Source organism: Rhinichthys klamathensis, unplaced genomic scaffold (genome assembly GCF_029890125.1).
Source record: "Rhinichthys klamathensis goyatoka isolate OS25496 unplaced genomic scaffold, OSU_Roscu_1.1 h1tg000222l_1, whole genome shotgun sequence".
NCBI classification, from domain to species: domain Eukaryota; kingdom Metazoa; phylum Chordata; class Actinopteri; order Cypriniformes; family Leuciscidae; genus Rhinichthys; species Rhinichthys klamathensis.
In genome coordinates this window covers 117,278-137,599 of record NW_026606746.1, presented here as the reverse complement: position 1 = coordinate 137,599, position 20,322 = coordinate 117,278, and the positions used below count along the sequence as shown (strand labels likewise).

General features: G+C 43.8%; 1 protein-coding gene across 3 annotated transcripts in view; it reads left to right on the top strand.

Annotated features, from left to right (window-relative positions):
- Positions 1-14,602: 14,602 nt before the first annotated feature.
- trpc5a (transient receptor potential cation channel, subfamily C, member 5a) overlaps positions 14,603-20,322 on the top strand; it is an 82,162-nt gene continuing 76,442 nt past the window's right edge. For all 3 annotated transcript variants that reach the window (XM_056264532.1, XM_056264533.1, XM_056264534.1), the window contains exon 1: positions 14,603-14,918. The gene's annotated coding sequence lies outside the window, so the exon portion shown is untranslated. The remainder of the gene's footprint in view (positions 14,919-20,322) is intronic.

The window sequence follows — 20,322 nt, the reverse complement described above, 5'->3', positions numbered from 1 at the left end:
AAGTTTTTCAGTAAACTGTTGACAACATATTAGAGGTAGTGTAAATTTACTGCCACTAGGCTGTCATTCTGACTAATCTTTAAACACTTGCTCACCACCTCTCATTCATTTGTAATTAGATGTCAATGTGAAAAACAATCTCATTCCACCAATTCCAGCACTTCTCTTTGCAAGCATCCAAATTGCACCCATGTATTATTTAATAGAGCCGTCCGAGGCAGTTCAAATACATCACTTTGTCAAATGAACATTGAGGGCTTGTCCATTGTAAATGTGGCTCATAATCAGAGGTGATAGGTTGTTGTTCTTATAGTGAAATCATTTTAAGCTCTATATCAATTATTCATTCCCAGGAATGATTGAAGCAAGCAACTGTGGATAGATCGCCGTAATGTATTATCAGGATGTTTAACATAATAAATCCAAAGTTTCCATATTTTAAATGTTATTACTGATTACGTTTTATACAATCATGTTTGAATATTATTTGTGTTATTTACCTTTAAATCACACATAAAATCTGCTATATGTGTCAGTTTTATTAAACAAAATATCAAACAAAATGGCATGAGCATTCAAAAGATCCTAGAGCTTTTCTGAAATGTTTGTTTGATAGCCTATCTTTATTTAGCAAAACGTAATCAAGTCATATTTATTTAATGCAATGAGCATTTGGGGGTAATGCAAGAAAGGTGAGTTCCCTTTCAGTCATTCACGTTCGAAGTATCGACGTCGACTGAATGGGATCACGCTTAGGGAGCCTGTCATCTTCGAGTACAGTTAAAACGAGCCAATGCACATTGGCGTGCGAGATTTGCATCTCACACTCCCCTGTGTGCTCCGGCACTGGTGATGAGTCCCATTTCCTGAAAGAGCAACACGGGTGCGTTTGCGTCTCTTTCAAGATGTCATTCCATCCGTGCGTTTCTGGATGCGGTTGTTCCCTGTCCCCCTCTGATGGCCACATCGCGGTGTTAAGATCAAGACTCGCCTTCAGGCGTGAAGGTGGAGTCCCCATTACCACGCCCCGCTACGGCGCCGTTTGGGATGGGTGATCAGAAGATCATAGTGAGGCTTCCCTGCCCGGTAACCAATCCCTGTGGGCCCCTCACTCCTCTATCACAACGCAGCCGGTGGAGCTCCCCGTGGAGCGTGCTGGTCCCTCTGTAATGGACCGACCAGCCGTTTCATTCGGGGCCCCTCCAGAGGACAGGATGCCGATTGCAGCATCGGAGGGTGAGCTGACCTCTGGAAATGATGACTCGGCTGTATTATCTCCCTCTGGGAGTGGAATCCCCCACTGTGTCCCGAACAGTTTTGGTTGGATGATTGGTATCTTGGGGCGGGCCACGCTGGTTCTCAGCTCGCTGCCCCAGTTCCTTTCTTTCCCAAAGTGCATGGAGAGCTGCCAGGTCGTGGACGGCACCTTTCTCTGCCAGAAACTGCCTGAGTAGCTCCTCCCCCCTCACTATCCTTGACGGAGCAGCGGTGGTGGGTTACGAGGCTATCCCTCCAGTGGAGCGGTCTGTCGCGACACAGGTGCACCTGTGTCCGGCGGCCACTGCCCCACTGCCTTTTGGATGGAGGATCCTCGTCTCCCCCTAAGGCCTGCGAGGTTTCATCCGTTCCGACGGACAGAGCTTACAAACCTGTGAGCAAGCCGCCTCCTCTTTGCATGCCATGGTGTTGCTACAGGTCTATCAAGCCAGGGCACTCATGGACATGCACGAGGGTTGCCCAGACCGTGCGCTCATAGGTGAGCTCCACACTGCAACCGACCTCGCCCTCTGGGGCACGAGCGTTGTGGCGTATGTGATCGGTCTGGCGATGTCCACTTTAGTGGTCCAGGAGCGCCATCGTTGGCTCAGCCTGGTTGATATGGCGGATGCGGTCAAGGTTCGGTTCCTGGACTCCCCAATTTCCCAGGTTGGGCTGTTCGGCAACGCGGTGGAGAACTGCGCCCAATAGTTCTCTACCGCCCAAGCGCAGACGGAGGCCATCCGGCACATCATGCCCCGGCGGCCCACTGCTGCCTCCACCCCGCCGCCGGTGGCAGTTCCTCCGCCTGCTCGTCGCCGAGGGCATCCCCCTGCCGCCATTTCTGCTCCTGCTAGGCCTCTGCAGCAGCCTCCACCCAGGCCTCAGCGTGGAGCCAACCACAGGATGGGGGAACGAGCTCTTCAGATGGTTACTGTCGATACCCGACTCAATAGAAAGAGCAAATTTCTCTGTTCCTGGGTCCCAAGAGGGCCAGACTGGCGGTGTGCGACCCTGTAAAGACTTGCACCCCTCAGCCCTCTCTTGTATTGCCAGCCGGCAGCTGGGTATGGTTCGAGGACCCGGTCACGCCTTCTCACACACCCCCTGCCGTCATGTGGAGACAGGTAAGTGTTGTGCACCACAGTCAGAACCCGCTTTGGGCCGCTTTCGGGCCTTCTGAGCCGGGTCCCTGTCCTCCACCTTGCTGCCTCACTCCGGGTATGTCTCTGGTACCTCTGGTTCCCTGGCCCGGTTCGTAGAAGCCTAAGATGCTCCCCAACCGGTCCAGCTGGCTCCTCCGTACCAGCAGACTCAGCTTTGCGATCAATATCGCTCAGCATCCGCCCAAGTTTAGTGCTGTTTACTACACCTTGGTGTTGAGCAAATGTGCTCCTGTCATGCGTGCAGACATCGCAGTCCTACTGACGAAAGACGCGATGGAGCCCAGCCGATGTGAAGGCCGGCTTCTATAGCCCGTACTTCATTGTACGCAAGATAGGTGGTGGGTTACAACCATCTTGGACCTGTGACCGTCTTGTAACGGGCCCTTTTCTAAGCCTCCGTTCAAGTTGCTAACACAGAGATGCATTTTCAAATGCTCCATCCCCAAGGTTGGTCTGCAACGTTTGACCTGAAGGACATGTACTTCTCTATCCTTCCGCAACACAGGCCATGTCTGTGTTCTTGCGTTCGAAGGTACAAAGTCCTACCCTTCGAGTGTTCCATAGCCAGTTGGGTCTTCAGGTCAACTGGGAAAGAGTAAACTCGCCCACGGGCTAAGGATCTCTTTTCTGGTATGGAGATGGACTCGGTCCAACACGTCTCTTAAGAAGAGCGTGTCCTGTCGGTGCTTTACAGAAGTGAGAAAGGGTCCCACTGAAATTTTCAGAGGCTCCGGGGGCATATGGCAGATCCAGCCGCACGTCTTCCTCCATATGAGGACCGCTTCAACACTGGCTTCATGGCCGAGTCCCAAGAGGCAGAGCTGCACGCTCCGTGTGACAATCACTCTGGGCCTCGGAGAGTGGAGACTCCATCCCCGGGCGGTCCAGCTGGTCAGGGACCACTTTGGGGCCGCACAGTTACATCTGTTTGCCTCTCCGGACTCGTCCCGTTTGACAGTTGTTTTTACTCCCGGTCCGAGCAGACAACCCTCTGCACGGAGACACTGGCTCACATCTGGCCCCGGGGCCCCCGCATAAATGCGTTTCCCCAGTGAGCCTTCTTGCACAGCACTGTGCTAAGTCAGGGAGGAGAAGGAGCAGGTCTAGTTTAGTTGCCCTTTATTGGCCCAACCGGACCAAGTTCCCCCGAACTTTTGCTCCTCTCGACAGCCCCTTCCTGACTCTGAGTACATTCTCATGGACGGGGCATGATGGCAACCGTGTCCAGACCTCTGGTAACTCCATGTCTGGTCCCGAAAGGACGGGACGGTGTGGTTCTGGATGATCTACCACAAACATGTCGTGGACTTCTGCATCACTTCTGCGAGAGCACCCTCTAACGAGGCATGCTTACACCCTGGAGTGGAACCTGTTCGTTGAGTTCCAGCTCTCTCTCCAAGAGGAGACCCCGAAGGTGTTCGATCTCTTCTTTGCTTCCTTTCCTGCAAGATGGGCTGGAGTGAGGGCTGTCTCCCTCCACCCTTAAAATGTGTTGCCTCTATGAATTGACGCACACACATGATGCAGTGGACATAGCTCCATGGGGAAGCACGAATGATCGTCAGGTTCCTGAGGGGAGCAAGGAGACTGAATCCGCCTCTATAACCTCTTGGGACCTATCTCTGGTGCTACTGCACTTCAGAGACCTCCCTTGAGCCGGGCAGTGAGTTGCAGGCAGTGAGTTAAAAAATCCTGTTTTTAAAGAAACAGTTCTCCTGCTTGCTGGGTCTCTATCTAGAGGGTAGGGGACCTGCACGCATATTCAGTTGACGAATCGTGCCTGGAATTCAGGCCGGCCAACTCTCACGCTATCCTGAAATCCCACTGCATAGTGGTTGCCATCATCTTGGTGAGTTATCCCAAGGTGCACGTGCCCCCCTGGGTAGTGAGCTCCTCCAAAGAGAGAGTATAGCTCCTGCCTAGGCCTTGGCACAGAGTGCCTCGCTGACAGACGCTTTAAAGCTGTGGGCTGGGCGACACCCATCACGTTCGCTATAAAAATAGCCTACGTGACGAACCGCTGCTTCCCGTGGGCTCCCTTCTCATGAAGCCAGTTTTCACTGTAAGCCCGGTTCGAAGTGTCAGCTTGCTGTGCCATTTCCCTCTTATGGACTGGATACATGCGCAATTCTTGCTCCAGTAGAGTTCCTCTTTAGCCGAACCCTGTTGAGTTCCTCCATACCCTTCGACTATGGACCTGACGGAGCGTCCAAAGCCAGGCCTTTCACTCGTATGCACTGGTGGAACCTGTGTTAGGCTGGGTCCATATGTTGTGATCCCTACGGCGATCCCATATGTGTGTTCTTCCATGGTACGGCTCCCTGCGGCGAGCCTGTGTCTTCCCTTGGCAGAGCCCGCTCTGCCGTCACTGACTGGTTGAGTCTCCCCTGTTATAGGCTGGAGCCACCTCAGTGACATTCCATATGTTGTACTGCCCAGTAACGCCCAGTCCATATGTGTATCCTCCACATGTTACCTCCCTGCGGGCTGGATGTGGCATCCGTAGCGTCCCTCCTTTCATCGAAAGGGCACGCCTTCCCAGTGGTCTTGCCGAACAGCAGTGACTTCCCAGGCCTAAGCCCTGTCCCATCTACGCCTCAATAATGTGGGGGGATCAGGAAGCTTTTGTCTAGGCACTGGAAGGTGGCAACACTAGTGGCGTTTTCAATGGTGATCCCATTCAGTCGACGTGCACATTGGCTCGTTTTAGCAGTACTCAAAGATGACAGGCTCCCTAAGCGTGATCCCATTCAGTCGACGTCGACTACGCAACCAAGACGTTACGTAATCAGATTACTAGTAACTAGTGTAATGCATTACTTTTAAATTTACAACAAAATATTTATTATATATAGTTACTTTTTCAAATAAGTAACGCAAGTTTGTTTTTCCATTTATTGACTGACCGCTCTCCATGCTGAGAGAAATCAGGAGTAAGTGGAGAGGTGTTGTGTGCGATGTGTAAACATGATGGTTTTTGTTGTTCTATCTAGACTAAATGTGAGCATGCATTTACTCATCTCAGATTCAGTATTCCTCAAAAGCAACACAAAACTATGAAATGCAACTCAGAATATTACGCAAACCTGCAATAATTTAATATGTTAAATAACACAAATATACTTTATGTATTTAATCTCACTTTATTAACCAATGTCTTTGCTAGCTGACCCTTGATGATCCAATTCAACCATACGAATAAGCAAAACATCTTTTATCTAAGGTAAGAGTTTTTTTAGTAAGAGTTTTGAACTTATCCTGCGTCATATTCTTCTGAAATTCAGAATGGCAGCACAGCTGAAATGTTTGTTTGAGCTGCGCCCTCTGCACAGGTGTGAATTTGCTTTCCCTTCAGCCTGAGGCTTATTCATTTCACCTTTGGTGTGAAAAATATAACTTTTTTTGTTAAAACAAAAGTCTTATAACTGATGCTGCTAATGTATAAAAAAATGAACACAGAACACAGTGAATAATATGTGCTGAGGTCTATTAGATATGATGTAGTCTATGATGTCATGTTTCCAACAAAGCAACATTGATGGATAATGAAACCTCGGAAGAATTTCTTTAAGAGAATGGCTTGCTGTAGATGTAAGAATAAGAATGCCCGTTTCCTTTGTGGAGAGGAAGGACATTTATAATTTATTATTACTTGGAAAGACAGATAGAAAACTAAGGAGAAACAACTGCTACATGTGGACATTTATATATAAGTGTGCTATGCTTTCATTTCAGTAATAAACATGCACCAGGATTTCAAAGTCCATTGCAAAATAATTTTTCAACTTAACCACTGGGTAAAACATATCCCTTTCACCAAATTAAGTAATACTGCATCAAACGGCAAAGTTCATCTTAAAAAAATATACAGCTAAATGTAGAAATAATCCCAGCATTTACAGTGCACAGTTTTCATACTGGAAACGAGATGTCACAGTATGTAATCAGAGCTTATATCTTGCATTTCAGTAACACACACATTTTTTTTTCAATCATTGTGTGGATTTTGCTTACACTTAAATAGTTTTTATATTTTGCATTAATGCATTTTAATTAAGACATTACTTAGCATGTTTGGGTCTGGTTTTGGTTGGAATGAATGCAGTTAGTAAAACCTGAAATCACCACAGCTAAAAATCTAAACAGCTAAATGTTGGCATACTAGACTTTCTGATACTAAACTACCTAGTTTATATTAATTGTAACACATAGGGAAACATGTCCAAAAAGAGCGTTGCTTTTGCGTCTACACGCTTAAAGAGGTAGGCTACTTCACCATTGGCAAAATGGGCTTTCAAAAAAAAATTGGCTGCCTATAGGCTACAGTAGAAAGGCGATTTTTTTTTCAGAGAAAAAAGGCTTTTGCCTTCCAATTTGCCAAATGTAAGAAAGCTTCAACACCCATAATGCATAATGTCAAATACTGCCTTGCTTTATAGGAAATACTTCTTCAATACAAACTTTATTCATAATGATTCATAGATAGCCTAAATGTTTAGCGGGAGTGAGTTTCTTTTGGTTTCCGATGAAGGATCCAGCGCGTTGTAGGCAGTGGCTAAAGGCTGCAAAGAATCGTAAATACGGAGAAAATGGCGCGACGGAAAATCTAAAAAACGCCATGTTCGTAGTCAACATTTCAAACTGGATGACCACGAACACAGTCATTTATGCCAAACGGAGGGGAAAAAACGAAAAGAAACGGCCATTCTGTCAGTTCCGCCCAACCCCCACAAAGCAAAGCTCTGTTGTGCGCAGGTAAGAAAGATGTTGCCATTGTGTTCCATTTGTACAATAATGCTGTTTAAAGAGAAGACATACATAGTACAATAAAATTTTCAGTGATAAACCTACTTACAATAACTGTTGTTAATATCCTTTTGTTGATCCGACTGTCCGTGGGTGGGAATACAAAAATGCAGAGGTATAATCTGTAGTTTTTGTGTGTGTCCCTTTAAATGCAAATGAGCTGCTGCTCTTGGCACAGAGGGCTGAGCTTCGCGAGCTCATGTGTTAGCAGCTCCTAATTACCTCACACAGACACGCACTGAAATTTTCTAAAACTTTTAGCCTTTTATGTTCAAACCGGACAAAGAGAGACTCAAGAAGAAGTGACATGTAGAATGCAACAGGACATTTCTGAATGGTTAGTTGATGAATTTATGTAGCTGATATGGAGTTAACTATCTTTAAAGTCCCTGTAAAGGCAATTTAAAAAAAAAAATGCTAAACACTTTATAAATGTTAGAAATGTATTGCTAAAACATATTACAAAGACTGTGAACTGTGAAGTACTGAATTGTGGAGTTAGACCGTTAAACAGTTTTTCACCATTGCTATTTTCCGGATTTTATGGGCGGGGCTTAAACAGGGCTCGATGACGCACTGGAGACCTTGAGCTCCTGGACACGCCCCTACTTGATGACGCACTGGAGCCCCTGAGGCTGGCCGCTCCTAACAATATTATAGAGCAGATTCACATCAGTGTGCCGCTCAATCGCGAGTTACTGTCAGTACTATTATTAGTAACACAGCCTATAGATTGCTAGCTACGCCTTCGTCACGGAAATGCGTACTACCTGGATGCGATCACCGGATCACGTACAAAACAGATCGGTGTCCTTGTTTAAATTTCCGAAAAACGATTACATCAAGAAGAAGTGGATTAATTTTGTGAAGAGCCACCTTGATGGAGAGCTGAGGATCACCGCCAAAACCCGCCTCTGTAAGTGATCATTTTACACGGGATAGTTTTATAAACTTTCGTCGGAGATAACTGTCTGGGATTCACTGAAAATCCGCTGTTACTGGTGAATGGGGCCGAACCGACTCCCGCCTCAGCCTTCATCCTCCCGTCGCGCCGACAACTGGTGCCATCATCGGCAGTGCGTGCCCACCGTGCGAGCATCCATATGAGCAGCCAGAGTTGAGTGTGGCTGGTCGACGGCAGCTTTCCCGCGAGTGGGCGTGGTTTCAGCGCAGCCAGCGGACACGCCCCCAGCGTTTGAGAGCAGAGATTACTGCTCATTTTTTCAAGATTTTGATAGCTTATTTTATGTACTTGCTGACTTTTTTTATCATTCAAATTTGGCTGGGTGACAAATAACATATTTTTTTGTGGTGTTTGACTTTACAGGGACTTTAAGTAATTGATTAGCATACCAGTCGTTTCTTGTAACTTGTCCTTAAAAAGCGATTTCTGTAAAAGAAAATATCTCCCTTTGCTTTGAACTTTGAGCGTTGTAACTTTGCAGATGTTGTTTATGCTCAAACAGCAACATTACACACTAACTAAAGTTAAAAAAGTGAAATCATAATCAACCAACATCCATAGGTTTATTCTTTAAGGTGGAAAAAGGTTCTTTAGATTATTAAAATGTTCACAAGAAAAACATGTTTTTTAAAGAACTTTCACTAAAAGGTTCTTTGGAGATCCCAACATGGAAAATAGTATTTGGAGCATTTATATTCTTACTTTATGTGTTTTCAAGACTTTAAAGTGAGATGTGAATTCAAGAGAAATATCTAGATTATGTGATGGGGACAGAGCCCAGATTCATCTGACAAGATTAGGGAAATGTTCCTTTGATGATGGATTGAGTATTTAATGATTATTTAATGGTGATGAGTTAAGATCACAACGGGACTCTGTAATGTTTCTCTTGTGTTCAGGTCTTCAGCTAATAAGGGCAAAACAACTATTGTGAATCACATCTACCTCGAGGCAGAAGAACCACCAGTCAATACCCAGGGACATAAATTTCCAAAGCTCTATCCAAACACATCACTGACTCACACATTGAAGAGTGAGAATGGGTGCTGTTACTTCTCTGATTCCGCTCCCAATTACAGGCAAGTCAAAGTGAAGAGATATTTAGCAGTAAACATTATTTGTTGATGGCAGCCTTAGGCATTCATCCACATATTTATTCAGGCTGATCAGTTGCCATTTTGGTGCTTAGTGTTGAGTGTTTGAATTTGCAGATCTTATAACTACAGCAGAATTTTGAGTGAATGACAAATTAGAGAATTCTTAAAATCTGTATAGCACAAGTCATATGGACTTCTATTTTGATGCAAATTTATCCTTTTTTGGAGTTTGACACCCCCATGTTACTATTCTATATGGAATGGTAAAAAACAGATTAGGGTCCAATTCTCATTATTGCTTGCATGGATATTACTATGATATTGCTGTTCATTAATTCTTATAAAGCACATATTTATGCCTTTTGACCATATTCTACATCCCTTAATCCTACCCAATACCTAAACTTAACAACAACCTTAACAATTAATAAGCATGTAATTTTGAGTTTGAGGCAAAAGTCGTAGTTAAAGTCCCCCTGTGGTTAAAATCAATAAGCTTTTAATGTTGTTTATACACTCACCTAAAGGATTATTAGGAACACCATACTAATACTGTGTTTGACCCCCTTTCGCCTTCAGAACTGCCTTAATTCTATGTGGCATTGATTCAACAAGGTGCTGAAAGCATTGTTTAGAAATGTTGGCCCATATTGATAGGATAGCATCTTGCAGTTGATGGAGATTTGTGGGATGCACATCCAGGGCACGAAGCTCCCATTCCACCACATCCCAAAGATGCTCTATTGGGTTGAGATCTGGTGACTGTGGGGGCCATTTTAGTACAGTGAACTCATTGTCATGTTCAAGAAACCAATTTGAAATGATTCTAGCTTTGTGACATGGTGCATTATCCTGCTGGAAGTAGCCATCAGAGGATGGGTACATGGTGGCCATAAAGGGATGGACATGGTCAGAAACAATGCTCAGGTAGGCCGTGGCATTTAAACGATGCCCAATTGGCACTAAGGGGCCTAAAGTGTGCCAAGAAAACATCCCCCACACCATTACACCACCACCACCAGCCTGCACAGTGGTAACAAGGCATGATGGATCCATGTTCTCATTCTGTTTACGCCAAATTCTGACTCTACCATCTGAATGTCTCAACAGAAATCGAGACTCATTAGACCAGGCAACATTTTTCCAGTCTTCAACTGTCCAATTTTGGTGAGCTCTTGCAAATTGTAGCCTCTTTTTCCTATTTGTAGTGGAGATGAGTGGTAACCGGTGGGGTCTTCTGCTGTTGTAGCCCATCCGCCTCAAGGTTGTGCGTGTTGTGGCTTCAGAAATGCTTTGCTGCATACCTCGGTTGTAACGAGTGGTTATTTCAGTCAAAGTTGCTCTTCTATCAGCTTGAATCAGTCGGCCCATTCTCCTCTGACCTCTAGCATCAACAAGGCATTTTTGCCCACAGGACTGCCACATACTGGATGTTTTTCCCTCTTCACACCATTCTTTGTAAACCCTAGAAATGGTTGTGCGTGAAAATCCTTATCATATTGAATACATTTCGCCATTGTCGTAACTTCACATCTGGCTCCACAGCGCCTGTTAGCTTAGCTTCCAAACAAGATGGAGGATATTGCTTTTAGTTTCAGAAAGTAAAGTCCCACCCACTGATCTGTAATAGATCTGTAGCATGAGTGGGTCCCACCCCCTGGGAAAATAAGGAACGAGTGTTGTAGTCTCAGCGACTTCCTGCTTACAATGATGCAAAATGATGATTTTTACATCATTATAAGCAGGAACTGCAACACTGAAATCCTTATTTCTCCTGTCTCAGGGAAAAATGAGGGAATAATGCACGACCATTCAAAAATATGACTGGGTTTCTAACGATACAAAGCTTAATGCAAATGGGTGAAGTGTCCCTTTAAGGCATGAAGAATGTTTTTCAAGAAAAAAACTTTTAAATGTGTCATTTTGGTGATAAAAGATGAATTTTAAGGGATACAATTATTGACCACAGGGGGACTTAAATAGTTAGTTAATAATGAGAATCAGACCCTGATCTAAAGTGATCACAGAATTTTCATTTTTGAGTGAACAATTCCTGCAATTCCAAATCATAGCAATTTAAATAATACATTATTTTACAGTAGGCTAGCCTAAATTTACATTTGCTGTTCTTTAAAATGTTTTATAAGATAACTTGTTAACATGTAGGCTAGTATTTTAGAGTCTGTATAGTCTAATTATATCATATTTATAGTGTGTGGCTTTAATTGTCATGGAACATTAAGCTGTTTTTTTTTTGGTGTTCATATGACTGGTAATACACCCCTGTCACGAAAGAAATGGGTGGATCCAAACGCAGCAACATGGTAATCAGGGCAATCCAAATAATTGTCATCCATGCAAGAGTCAAAGTCCAAATAATCAGAATCGTAGTCATCCATGCCAGTGTCGAAAACCATTTAATCAGTCAGCGAACAAATAAACAAAACAAGCAAGAACAAAAACGAGAACAAACTTGAAACCAGACCTTAGCGTAGACGAGTGACATACAATAATGACTCCGTGACATGAACTAACACAGACAAGGTATTTATGCACAGACACTAACAACATAAATGGGAACAGCTGGGTGCAATCACAAGTGATGGGAACAAACAAGGATTATGGGAAATGTGGTTCCAGGATGAATGGAGACAGGAAGGAGACATCTAGTGGACACCCAGTGGAAACACAACAGACACTGTGACATAACTCCCCCTCTACGGAGCGGCTACCAGACGCTCCATGACAAAAAAAAACAACTCGACAAAAGTCCAGGAGGGAGGCGGAACTGTGGGGAATCAGGGGGAGGGATGGAGGGCCAGGACCATGGGAGGGAATGGACACAGGGGATGACAGTTTATCGGGCGGCCTGGGCGGAGACGACCCTTCAGGTGGCCAGGGTGGAACAGACCGTCCATCGGGCGGCCAGGGCGGTGAAGACCCATCGGGCGGCCAGGGCGGAGAATTTCCCTCGGGCGGCCAGGGCGGATCCGGCTGTGCAGGCGGCCGGAACGGGGCAGGTCCTTCGAGCTGCCACGGCGTTGAAGACGCCTCAGGCGGCCACGGCGGAGACGACCAAGGCGACCACGGCACAGGAACAGAACCCGGCTCAGGAACAGCAACAGAACCCGGCTCAGGAACAGCAACAGAACCCGGCTCAGGAACAGCAACAGACACCGACCCAGCGGCGGCCATCCTGTCTGGGGACACTAGAACAGGCTCAGGAACAGACACTGGCTCCGGCTCAGGAACAGACACTGGCTCCGGCTCAGGAACAGACACTGGCTCCGGCTCAGGAATAGACACTAAAACTGTAACAGCCACAAGAACAGACACAAACACTGGAAAGGGCACTGGCTCCTGCTCTGGAAAGGGCACTGGCTCCTGCTCTGGAAAGGGCACTGGCTCCTGCTCTGGAAAGGGCACTGGCTCCTGCTCTGGAAAGGGCACTGGCTCCTGCTCTGGAAAGGGCACTGGCTCCTGCTCTGGAAAGGGCACTGGCTCCGGCTCCGGCTCTGGAACGGGCACTGGCTCCGGCTCCGGCTCTGGAACGGGCACTGGCTCCGGCTCCGGCTCTGGAACGGGCACTGGCTCCGGCTCCGGCTCTGGAACGGGCACTGGCTCCGGCTCCGGCTCTGGAACGGGCACTGGCTCCGGCTCCGGCTCTGGAACGGGCACTGGCTCCGGCTCTGGAACGGGCACTGGCTCCGGCTCTGGAACAGTGAACACAGGCATGTCCAGTATCCGAGCCAAACGCTCCAAATAGTCCCTCAGTAGACCCCCGGCTGCGAGAAAGGGTATTTCCTGATCCGACTCTGACTGGGCAGACGGGACGTGAACAGTCTCTGGCTGGGCAGACGGGACGTGAACTGTCTCTGGCTGGGCAGACGGGACGTGAACTGTCTCTGGCTGGGCAGACGGGACGTGAACAGTCTCTGGCTGGGCAGACGGGACGTGAACAGTCTCTGGCTGGGCAGACGGGACGTGAACAGTCTCTGGCTGGGCAGACGGGACGTGAACAGTCTCTGGCTGGGCAGATGTGACGTGAACTGTCTCTGGCTGGGCAGACGTGACGTGAACAGTCTCTGGCTGGGCAGACGGGACGTGAACAGTCTCTGGCTGGGCAGACGGGACGTGAACAGTCTCTGGCTGGGCAGACGGGACGTGAACAGTCTCTGGCTGGGCAGACGTGACGTGAACAGTCTCTGGCTGGGCAGACGTGACGTGAACAGTCTCTGACTGGGCAGACGGGACGTGAACCATCTCCAAATCAGCCTCCAGAAAAGCGGCGGGCTGCTGGGACACGGCCTCCGGGTCTTTGGAGAGGCTAGGGGTCTTCCTCCTCGTCCGCCGTTTCCGCTGGTGAAGTGCGGGTTCAGGACAGGACAGGACCCGCGGCGAAGGGTGTTCTGGGCTGCGCATTACCGGACCATGGTCGAAGGAGGACCGAACTATAGACTGGGTCCGGGGCTCACCTCTAGTACTTCCTCCTCTGCGAGCTCCACGGGTCCCCGGAAATCTGGCCAGACGCTCTCCTCTAAAAGACTCTCTGTCGTTGAACGAAAGATCTTTAGGAAACCTGAGCGTCGTGGCCTCCTCCCTTTGACGGACCACAAACGCAAAAGCCTGCAAAATGTTTATGCTGCTGGATCCATTTGCGGACGGAGTCATTCTGTCACGATCGCTAGCAGAGAAATGGGTGGATCCAAACGCAGCAACATGGTAATCAGGGCAATCCAAATAATCGTCATCCATGCAAGAGTCAAAGTCCAAATAATCAGAATCGTAGTCATCCATGCCAGTGTCGAAAACCATTTAATCAGTCAGCGAACAAATAAACAAAACAAGCGAGAACAAACTTGAAACCAGACCTTAGCGTAGACGAGTGACATACAATAATGACTCCGTGACATGAACTAACACAGACAAGGTATTTATGCACAGACACTAACAACATAAATGGGAATAGCTGGGTGCAATCACAAGTGATGGGAACAAACAAGGATTATGGGAAATGTGGTTCCAGGATGAATGGAGACAGGAAGGAGACATCTAGTGGACACCCAGTGGAAACACAACAGACACTGTGACAACCCCTGGTTACGATATTCTTTTGTGGAATGGAGAAAAAAATCCAGCAAAAACATTCTTCAGAACATCTCCTTTTGTATTCTACAGAAGAAAATGCATAGGGATTTGGAATGACGGCTGAAAAAACGACAACATTTTCATTCTAAGATTTTCTATTCCTCTAACAGAATCATTCCCATTTTTAAAAGGTTTAATATTGCAGTAAAATCATATATCTCCAACATTTAAGAGTTAAATTATAAGAAGGGAAACCCCGTAAGTGTTAATAACCAATAAAAGAAAACTTGTAGCAATTCTAACGGTTGTGTGATGTCACTAATCAAGCGCCACGGCAGCATCCCTCAGTCTGACACCATGACAACCGCAGCGCGCGAACGCTGGAATCTTTGCTGCTGCCGCGAAGCCCAATATGAAGACAAGATGCCGCCATACGAGCGCGAGACGCACTTGTTCTTTTGAAATATTCCTCGCTCCGCACTTTTGGAAGAAGACGTCGGAGATTTGCAAAACCACCTGTTTCTAGCGTCCGTCGGCAATGTGAGTTAAACAGCCTTTCTGTTGGCCAAACCTTAATATTTATGTGCCGTAAGAACTGCGCTGGTTTGAATACACTAAAATCAGGAGCGATGAAATGCGCATTGGAGTCAGGGATGCACCTCATGGCGTTTACGCGTGGAGAGCCCACTGGGGCGTGTGTGCTATGCGTGTTAATGCATGTGTGAGAGATCGAGAAAGGAAAATAGAGGAAAGAAAAAAGGCTTGTACATTCGCCGCACGCGCTTCACTGGCTCTAAATGGGGAATATGTGGATCTTGTGAGGACGCCAAAGATAAATAGTATTCCAGACTCTCCTGCCACACAAGAGGAGCACGGAACACCCTCCTCAGAGACCCCTTGTTTAATACAAGGTGCGATTGAATATCCACATAGTAAGACGCATCAGGTAAGCGATACGGGGGTTGCATTCGCATTGAAGTTCTAAGCGTCTTTTGTCGAGCATCATTTGATGCGTCGCAAAAGTGAAAGCGCACAAGCGCCTTCGTACCTACATATGCAGGTGTCAGTGCGTGCGCTTTATCAACAAAAATGGACATCATCACACAACTGGCCACGGAAACCTGGTCTGCAAAGTACCTAAATGAAGCGTTTTCATGCAGATTTTATTCAATTGCGGAAGCTTCTTGAGATTTGACAGCCAATTGAGACCAGTTCATTCGATAAGAGTTATCACAACATTTATGTTCTGTTTACTTAAAGGGTCTTCTAACAACTTGGATATTATCTTGTAATGATGTATTGTTCTTCCATCATCTTAAACGATCCTGATTACTGCATGGATGCTTTAATGCTGCAGTGTTGGTCTGAGTTCAACTTCGAGATCGCACACTATTGCTTTTTTATGACGATACCAATACAGATTATTTTTGATGTGTCCAATATAACGATACGCATTACAGATTTTTAACTATTATTATTTTTCCTGCTTTGACTCATAATTATCATAATACAAAAAAAAAAAATGATATGCCTTCTGAATAATGTATTATTATGATATTTATTCAAAGATTTGTGATCTAGATGGTTTAGGGCTGTCTGAATATTAAACTACACAATTCGCACTTCTCTGGCTGTTATTTAAGAAGCCATTTTCCAAACAATACATTAAATTAGTTGCTCTTGCGAATATTGTTGTTGGGTGATTTTCCATATTAGTGACCAACCAAGTGTCATCATTTATCCGGCTGATTACTTGAAAAGAGTGATTATCAGGACAAATATTGGTCAAACTGATTATCAGTCTGTATCTATTCAAAATGCCAGATTATAATGGTTATGCAAAAAAAAAGAAAAGAAAATGCATGCATTAATGCATCTAAGACTTGCTAAGTAGCGAGGCACAGCTTTCTGCAGGATAATTATTGATACTCACTGCTCTCTGAGGGCTATAGAGTGTGATCAAAGATTTATACACTCGTTCCAGGCGCTGTCACGTGTGGAAACAGAGGTTAGGAAGTAGACAGGTTTTGTCCCAATAGATTGACCATGCTCATTGCCTCAAGGGAGCTGAGGGAAAATAAATTGCTGTGAGCAAAACAGTTTGGTCTGTAAAATATTAATTAAGCATTTTTTCAATGCATATCATTAATGATTTGGGGAAGCTAGTAATATTTCACAGGTAATTGTCACCAAGGCTTCAAATGATAGTTGTTGTAACATTTATATTCCGTTTAGTTAATAGAGTCTAACATCATTAGATTGTATTGTAATTGTGTCTGTGTCTTGTATAGTATTTGGGTTCCATTATCTTAAAAGAGATATCCTAAAAGAGCATAATGCAGCAGTGTTGGTTTGAGTTCAACTTTTTAGATTGTAATGGTTATGTAAACAAATATCATTCTTTTTGGCATGAATTAATGCATGTCAACTTTACACTGCGGAACAGAAGCTGGAACTGAAGTTATATATATCACAAAAGGTGCATTTGCACAGATATTATTAATGTAGAATTTTTGTTGTAAAATTGTATAGCCTGTTAGCTGTCAGTGTCCCAGTATGGGACACTTGACACGTTTTTTTATTGCCCTTTTTCCCCTATGACATAATTTAGTATTTTATATTTAGTATTTTAGAATTTGGCAACATTAAAAAAATTAAACACTCAAAATTCATCCTGTGAATTTTCTTTTCAGTATATCTGCTTTACAGTAAATTGTCTAAACTTAAATTATCATGAATGCTTTGGAAAACAGACAGGCTGGAAAGCACTTAAAAAAAATTAAAGTGTAAAAAAGTAATTACATTTGTGCTTTCCAACCTTAGCTATGCATTCCAAAGCATTCGTGACCATTTAAGTTTATGTTTATGAATTATGATGCACAGAACCATATGAACAGTGGGTCCAAAGAGTCCGAGAGATTTATGGAATGGAACAAATAACTTACTCCCATAGACTTCAGTCAAACACTTTTGAGGCAAGATGGAGCCCAATTTCAAGAATAGTACATAACAATGACCAACAAGCACTGTAAGAAATTATTGTGAAATGATAAACGGTAAAGGACTGTAATGGTAAAAGACTATAAAAATACTACGGTGAAAATCTGTTAATTGGTTAACAGAACGTTTCCGTACTATATGGTAAGTAAAAAAGATCTAACCGTTTAATTTTACAGTAAAACACTGTTGACATTCCCTGAACTCCCTGTGACACTTCACATTTTATGTATTTTCGTTGAAATAACTATGTTTCTTCTTAGTTTTTTTCTAATGGTTTCATAATTTTGTTAAATTAATGTTACTGCATTTTTTTATGTTGTGTGTTACCATGATATGGTGTTAATTGTTTGTGTGAATGACACTGTGCACCTTCTTTATATTAGTATTCATCCTTTCAGTTTGTGGAAAAGCTACTTGTGATGAGCTTTGATTCATCATTTGACTTTCTCATCACCTGTTTTTGTTGGTTGTCAGTGTATTACAAATGTACAAACCAGATATTAGTACTTCAATCGGTTGGCAAATGAACATTATATCAGTTAATGAATAAATTTGTTTTTACTGTAAATTCAAGTTCAATTTGTAAAACCTAAAAATGTTGCTAGCTTATTTTTTACGGTAAATTTCAGGCAACCACAGCTGCCGTTTTTTTTATACAATCATATACATATATGATTCTGCCGTGTTATTGGTTCGTGTGCTTAAATTAAGGACTTGAGGTTTTGCTCATAGTTCTCTTTTCATTCCCCCACCCCTTTTTTTAATTTCTTCAATTTCTGTTTACTATGTATTTGCTCCCCTGCTAACTATTCCTGATGTATATCTGTGAGAACATGCTGTTTCTAAGTTCAGGGGAAAAAAAGAAATTATGAATAGAAATGAAAAAAACCCCATAAATTATGAAATAAAGCTGGTTTGGATGGGTCAGATGAGATGGGTCAGTGGCATATTTTAGTACATTTTAGTATATTTTAGTACAGATATGGGATGTGTGTGCAGATACCTTAAAATCTGGCCATTTCTAAGCGTTGAGGAGTGTGACCAACGGTTTATACACTCGTTCCAGGTGCTGTTTTGAGTGGAAACCGAAGTAGACAGGGTTTGGACTGTCCATGCACATTGCCTCAAGGTTAGCTCAGGGGGGGAAAAAGGAAATTGGTCCAAGCAACACTATTAGGAAGTAACAGAAAAAATCTTTACTTTATAACATTCAGTTTGTTGGGATATGAGAGACGTTTTGAGTTTGTAAGCCAGGGTTCATTTGGGCTAATGTCTCCAGGGATCAATTTAACCTTGTCCCCAGTTTTTCATCTCCATGGTTGTAATGAAATTGCACAGGACCCATCAGGGTACAACCTTTCAAACCCTTGATTATAAGTGAGTGACCTAGTCTCTAAAATAAGATTACATCGCTTAATGGTGCATTACATAAGACAAACAGATTTGGGATTTAGCAAATGCAGGTGTGTATTTACTGGCCCGCTCACAGGTCTCCAAAAACAGTGGATCGTCATGCTTTTAGCAATCTCTCATTATAGAATGATCAATAAATTATCGGAAAGTTTAAAAAAATATTATGTTTCCTTAAATATTACATCCTAGTACAGTGCACCCGTAAGTGATTTTAAGGATGCTAAAGCAATCAAAAAGAGTTATTGAAGGACAACGAGGGAAAACGCGTGTGATAAGTTCTCCAGACCTCTTATCCTTGATTCCTCTTGCTTATTTTGACATTGTGTGCCCTTGGGCATCATTCAGGACATGAAGAAGATCAAACAGACTTATTAGCACCAAGCAAAGCATAGATTCTTCAAAAGGTACAGTGGTAAAAAAAACAGTGAAAGAGTGGGAGAGGAAAAAGAGAAAAATGGACAATGAGAGAAGGTCAGATTTACTTAGTGAGAAGATAATAAATCTAATACATTTGCAGGGTGTCTGGTGGCTTATGCTGTCTGGCTTTGCTGTGACGGAGTGTTTGAGACGGAAGAAGTCACCTCCATCAAAGCCCAGACTCATACAAGCTGCTTACGTGGTTTATATCAAATCAGAGCTCATTACTGAAACTGCCAGTGCTCTTTAGCAAGAATAGTGTGCCATAATTGGAAATGCTGAATGTACTACTGTTTTGGTCATGACAAAAATGCTTTGGAGGCATTGTTACATCTAATGTTTAAATTATTGGTCCGCGTGATTTCAAAATAGATCTTTTTAAATGCCTCATGCCAAAGGTAGTCTACACATTTAGCCTGTTTGGGAAAACATAAATTGGTGTTTTATTTTCAGTTATATAATGTTAGTTTAAATTTGATTAACAGTCTAATCAAAATCTAAAGCCTAAAAATGACCGACCATGTCCTATCTAAACAATTGTTTCAATACATTATATTATATTACCAGAGAAGCTTTAGTGAGTCTGGAATTTAATTTAATTTGGAAATCAAATTTGGTATAACAAAAATTTGATTTCAAATTTTGCTGTATAGCATCAGTAACATTTGCTGCAAGGTAAATTAATCTCTGTCAAATTATGTTTTTTTTTTTTCTTCAGTCACCTATGATAAGTGGTTCTGATATAGACTCTGCAGTTTTCAAATGCAGTACAGCAAAAAGACAAAGACAAACGGCAGTTAAAATGCTTTGCAAAATCACACTTTACACACAGCCAATGTACAGTAAGAATAATATCCAATAAAAAAACCTGCCTATAAAAGGCATTATGTGCTCCAGACCCACATTCAATTTGGCAATGTATCACTAAAAATAGTTATTATAGTTATTACATAGTAATTAATGTAATTATAAAAATATTATTGTACCCAATACTTGTGATTTCAATGCTTATAATTTCATGCTAATGTCTCCAGTGAGTCAATTCTGAGTCGAGTCTCCCATGCGTTTCATGTGAGACGAGCTATTGGCACATGGATAGAGTGCTCCAAATCAG